The sequence below is a fragment of the Limulus polyphemus genome, unplaced genomic scaffold (genome assembly GCF_000517525.1).
Source record: "Limulus polyphemus unplaced genomic scaffold, Limulus_polyphemus-2.1.2 Scaffold572, whole genome shotgun sequence".
Classification (NCBI taxonomy): Eukaryota; Metazoa; Arthropoda; class Merostomata; order Xiphosura; family Limulidae; genus Limulus; species Limulus polyphemus.
The window spans coordinates 282,572-289,412 of record NW_013666182.1 but is presented as its reverse complement, the minus strand read 5'-3'; positions in this window follow the sequence as shown (position 1 = coordinate 289,412).

Here is a 6,841-nt window from a genome sequence, read left to right as displayed (position 1 = left end):
CACACAGTTTACATGTGTTTGTATTCGATGCCAATAATACAAGTAGCAACTGTAGAATGATGCAAATCAAATTCTCAAACCTACAGGAGCTAATTTTGTATGTATCCAGCCTCTTATTAAAATGTTAGTCTCTCAGTTTAAGAAATCACTAACTATATATGTAGTTTTATAAATATTTCAAATTTTTTATCAATCTTTTATGGTCAGACACAGCTGCCATCTGTTGTCCAAACTATGCTATTAGTTATTTATTTTAAACTGAAATTAAATAAAGGTTTGGTTTAAATTTCGCGCTAGGCTACACGAGAGCTATCTGCGCTAGCCGTCCCAAATTTAGCAGTGAAAGACTAAAGGCAAGGCAGCTAGTCATCACCACCCACCGCCAACTCTTGTGCTACTCTTTTACCAATGAATAGTGGGATTGACCGTCACGTTATAACGCCCCCACGGCTGAAAGGGGGAGCATGTTTGGTGGAACGGGGATTCAAACCCGCGACCCTCAGATTGCGAATCGAGCGCCCTAACCACCTGGCCATGCCGGGCCCGAAATTAGGTAAAAATATATGCGACAAACAGGAGAAGGTTTTAAACATTTTACTGTCACTTAGGGTTCTTTATTCACATGACATCTGCCCCAGCCCAACCTTTTGAGACACATTTGACGTAGTGTCCCGTCTTGTACAGTAGTTATATATATAACGAAGCGCATTTATGTTCTGTGTCAGGAAGCAATGTTAATGAAGGTGAAAACCTCGGCCAAAAATAAACAGAAAGGGAAATCACGAGAGGAAACACAATACTAAAGTTTAGTATCACGAATCTACTTTACTGGAACCGTACATTTTATTTTCAGTAATTTACTTTCCTAACTTTCCCGGCCTGATAAGTCATGGTATTTGGCAAAAGCCCTCTTTAGCAGTGGATATGGCAGATGTAGTATGCTTGACATGTCTTAACATACTGTTCTTTGCTTTTTCTCCTAAGTTCTACTTAGCCCTACCTCTCTGCGATCACCGATAGTATCGACACACCCCTGAAAATGGTGATGACCAACTGACCCAGCTCGAGCTGCCATCATGAGGAGGGGGAAAAAAATCAAATACTGTGTCAGAATTATAATGATTATATCTTTATTTGCACTTTGGATTGAAAGAGTACAAAGAACTCGGATCAAAACAAAAACTAACGTGAATTTAAAAGCTACAATTGTTTTTTTTTTGTTTTTGTTTGAAGTTAAGCACAATGTTACACAATGGGCTATCTGTGCTCTGCCCACCACGGGTATCGAAATCCGGTTTCTAGCGTTGTAAATCCGCAGAAATACCGTTGTGCCACTGGAGGACAAAAGATACAAAGATAACAATATCAATTCTGGGCTTCACAACGTTCCATACTAGTTTTCAAATCACAATTATGAATATTTCTAGTGGAATACAACCAGGATTGTAACATTGCCGGCAGCTGAAATTGGAGCTGAATCCCGACACTTCAGAAAATATGTATATGAAAAATAAGTTATTCAGTTTACACCCGAAATTACCAAAATCTCAAAGAACACTATGGCTGTCCGCTGGTACAGCTCGCTCAAATCGCCTAGCACACATTCTGTCACTCTCCCTCAGGAGCTGGCGTCAGGCATCCAGCTCAAGGGCAGATGTAAGAATGTTAAAATGGTGAAACGTTTTTTTTTATCACATGTCACGTGGTTATTAAGACATAAACATGTATTAAAACACTTAAAATACATTTTGACAAATATACTGTGTTTAAAACTTACATATTTTTAAAAGATTTATTAATTACATAATAACGTCGATTTTGTTTAAGTTATTCTTGTTGGCAAGACATAAGATGTGCAATGCATTATAAAAGTCAAAATTATTAATACTGTAGTGACCTTAGAATATAGTAAGTTAATAAGATATGCGTTTTTAAAACTTATTTTAATATTAGTTATTTTTTATATGGTACCCATATTTTGTTTTCTTTGCTGTTTAATTTAAATAAGTTGATTTGCGTGTTTTCTCTCAGTGGTATATATGCATTCTCAATTTAGTACTAATGTAAGTAGTTTCAAATGATTAACGCTACATGTAATTTCTTTACTTAAAATGGCCTAACAAACATAGAAATTAGGTTTTGAATATGAAATATTTACCCAGATGGTGACGTAACACGTATGACAAATTTTGGCAGGGCTCGAGTATTATAAAATTTAGCACTAAACCCCTGAACACAACAAGGAAGTTTATGTGATTTATTTTTAATATTAGAGAAGACTACAAATAATAAATGAGGGTCAGGGAAATATTAGGAGGGAACTGGCATCCTCATTGGCGCTAAGCCTAATGACCAATAGAGACTGGAACGTCAGGCATGAATAAAGAGAAAAATATTGCATTGTCAGTGTCTTCTAAATTTAATTTGTTTAAAACATTTTCACGCAAAGCTATAAAAAATGCTATCTGCGCATACTCGTCCCTCAGTATGAACTCACAGACTAGAGTGAACAGAACCCACCGCCAACTCCTGGACTACTCATATCCGACCGAATAGTGGGATTTGGCCTTCATTCTAATACTCACTGCCCTCAACGTATTGCGGCATTTTTTGCCGCAATGTGACGCGAACCATGAGCCTTCGTATTCGCTCTCGGAGCATGCTAACCACTGTGTTAGTTTTTTTTAAGCGTCTAACAGTAAAATTTATTCAAACCTCATTTGCATTTCACTTTTACTCGTAAAGTTAAAAAAACAAAATTAGAACTGGGGCAGTTTTCCACAAGTTGTTGTCATTCATACAAGTCAAGGTTTAGCTTGCTATAAGAGATAACGATTGATGGGATAATCCTGATAGGATGGTTGTCTTACCACAAACTCCACGGCTAGCCTTGAGAATGAATTAGGTTGGCAGCGTTAACAGTTCTCTTTCAATATGACAAACTTGTGTTTTTTATTTCGCAATTATTAATCAACTATTTTCTATCGTTATCTAAGCCCCCAGTAGCACAGCGGTATATCTGCCGGACTTACAACGCTAGAATCCGGGTTTCGATACCCGTGGTGGGGCAGAGCACAGATAGCCCATTGTGTAGCTTTGTGCTTAATTTCAAACAAACCAACAAATCATTATTTTCCATTCTTAATGGACAACGTGGATTCTGTCGTCTCGGAGCCAGTTAGTGGCTCAGCGGTAAGTCTACAGGCTTATAACTCTAAAAACGGGGTTTCGATACCCGTGGGGGGGACAGCACAAATAGCTCATTCTATAGCTTTGCGCTTACCAACAAACATACAAACGAACAAAAAACTGTCGTCTTTTCTTTACTCGTATTCATCAGTATGGTTGCTTTCTTATTATGTATGGCCCGGTATAATTTGTTTGTTTGTTTATGTTAGAGCTGGGTATCTGCTGTGTCCACCGCAGAGAATCGAACCCCCGATTTTAGCGTTGTTTCAGCGGAGGACGGCCCGGTATAAAAACATGCTACTCATACTTATATACACGTGAACTGATTACAGAAATCTCGGACGCTCTGGCAGTGATTTGGAACAGGTTTCTTCAAACGTTATCCTGCATAACAAAAGTAAACACTATCTGAATGCTGCGAAAATGCCCCCTATTTAATGAAATTGGAATTAAAAAAACACGAAAAGATATCAAGTACATTATTGTCAGATTAGACAAAAAGAAGTTCTATTATTCTTTAAAATAAACAACGATTTGTTGTAACAACCTTGTTAAAAATGAAGACAATACAATTGTTTGAAATAGCTGAAATGGTGTTTCAACCAACAGAGTTTCGTGTTTTTTACGACTCTTTCTGATAGCGCAAAACTTCGAAAGGATGACTTATTAGAGGAACGTGATCGCGTAAAAGAAGGCAGATTTTGTGTCGACAAATAATTATTCGAGCAGCCGGTGTGCCGACTTTGTTTATGCATACAATTTCCTCGTTATGCCTTAAGGCTTAAGCCATCGTCATAACTTACAAACTGTCAGGTGTTTAAACTACAGATGTAAAAACAGCAAAAAAAAAAAAAGCACTGACTGCGGGTTAATCTCGTGAAACTAAGTTACTTCCTTTCTCATATTTCATTTTTTTTTTGCCCCAGGTGGAAGATTATGCAAAACTGTTGATAGCACCTGAGTAGAAGATGTAACGCTGTCTGAGCCGTGCACGTGCCTTTCATTAAATGATTTTCTCTCGTCATCCAGATTGTTCGATTTGAATACCTTAAAACTATTTTAACGAAACCACAGACCTTTTTTTTTTTCGCTTTAGAGATGCATTCCAAGCTGCACAGTGTGAAGTCACCAATGGATGGATTAACGCCACTTATCAAAGAGAGCGCTAAATAAACATCCTTTTTCGAACCTACTTACAAAGACATCCTACAACACCTGTTTAACCGATCGTGACATTTCTCGATTTTTTGACATTCGTTACCAAATCCTACCGAGTGTTCTAAAGACTTATGGCTGCTCCCAAGAGAGCATAACTGGTGAATATCAACAATAGAGTGTTGGTTTTCCGGTCTTTTTATTGTGTTTGTGAGGAACGTACACACGTATCTGGACTTCCTCAGCCACTGACAACGTGGCTCACCTTTGAGTTTCAACAAAACGTTTCATACAGACTTGATCAGTACGTTTCACCTCCCATTAATTCACCAAAAGTACGCTAACTTGTTGTTTTCGTAGTGCAAACTATACAATGGACTATCTGATACTCTGTCCATTGCGGGAAATCGAATCCAGAATTTTAGAGTTTTAAGTCTTGTTTTTACACTTAACTCTGACCCACCGGTGGCTAACAATGTAGTCAGAACAACTGAGTGGTAGGAAACCAGTTTTGTAAAAATGGTGGCAGAAGGGGGCTGTGTATTAAATAACATTGGTTTATTAAAATTTAATTTATGTCAAGTAATCGGCTTTAGCTCAGTTTGGGTTGTTTTAACAGAGGTTTATAGTATGTAAGTTATTCTATAGATGTCTACACAGTTTTATTGGCCCCCTCCCCTCTTTATTTTAAACTACGACACCTAATGGCATTAACGAAAGTGAGATTTCAGCTACAAATATAAAACTTCTCTGGATGTCATAAATTAATATCAAACCTAATCTAGTTGTATCTTTCTATGGTAGTATAGTATGTTGCAAAGACCTATTCTACGATTTTTTTACATATGATAGGAGAAGGTACACTGTTTCAAGGCCGAAGGACTAGGGTTCAGGATAAAGTTTGGTTTATGACGTTTCACAATCAGGAGAATTGAAAAATAATCAAGGAAAATATAATGGGAAGTGGGCGTAAATGTTTATTTGGGAGAGAGTTTGTTTGTTTGTAATTAAGCGCAAAGCTACACAATGGGCTATCTGTGCTCTGCCCACCACGGGTATCGAAACCCGGATTCAAGCGTTGGATGTCCGCAGACATACCGCTGTGCTACTGGGGGCTTGGGAGAGAGAGAAAAACAGATTTGGGGTACAGAGAGTCACTTGCTTGCTACAAAGAGGAATTCTGTGATTACGTCATCAGGTAACTTGCTTACTACAAAGAGGAATTCTGTGATTACGTCATCAGGTAACTTTCTTACTACAAAGAGGAATTCTGTGATTACGTCATCAGGTAAACTTGCTTGCTACAAAGAGGAATTCTGTGATTACGTCATCAGGTAAACTTGCTTGCTACAAAGAGGAATTCTGTGATTACGTCATCAGGTAAACTTGCTTGCTACAAAGAGGAATTCTGTGATTACGTCATCAGGTAAACTTGCTTGCTACAAAGAGGAATTCTGTGATTACGTCATCAGGTAAACTTGCATGCTACAAAGAAGAATTCTGTGATGATGTCATCAGCTATCGCCAGTGGACAAGATATAATTTTCATAATTCAGAGATTAAATGGTTAGGATACATAAGTGATGACACGATCACTGAATCGTGTGACATATTGAGCAATTAATGACCAAATTCTGTAATGAAGTGCACCGTGAAAAAAGACACAAATATTTATATCACGTGACCATGTTTAAGGATACAGTGGCTCGCTAAAGGGTTGATTTTTATTACGGAATCCTAGGTACCACAAAAAAAGACTTTATGGCTACATTAAATATGTTTAGAGTAGATTGTAACTACATATCTTTCAAATCATCTTACAATAAAATGTTCATAAATAACACGAAGATTTCATCGACACCAGTTACTCACTCACCCCTACCGTGTTATAGCGTTGAAATCAGGCAATTATTGAGTTGTTTTATGACCACCCGCCGAAATTATACGAAGTTTATTATACACTTACAATTTATCTTACTACTACTGTTTATAAATCCCGTTTGGAACTAATGAAAGGACTCTTTCTAATATATACATTTTCCGTGAAAAAAAAACCGATAAGTGAAAAGAATCCCTGTGACCAGGGTTTGAACCCAGGACCTCTGGCTAATTCAGCTTATAAGAACTAAATTATGCAGTAATGTAGCCACCGACATAACTGTTTATCATTTCCTAGCATATTTCAGCTACTATTTAAGGGTTATTGTAGGTGAAGGAAACGTGTCCCATCCATTGTGCTCCAGTCTACTCTATTTACCCACATCCACCCTCATCACCTTATCGATTAAAAATATTCTGTTTATCAACAAGTAAAATTAGTTAAACTTAAAGGGCCATTTATTAGTATAAAACTTAGTCATTTTGTATTATCGGGCTCGTGAAGTCCAAAATGTAACAACTGAGAGTACAGGTAGGTAGGTATGTAACAGTGTTAGGTAACAACTGGGATTACAGGTAGGTTGGTATGTAACAGTGTAACGTAACAACTGGGATTACA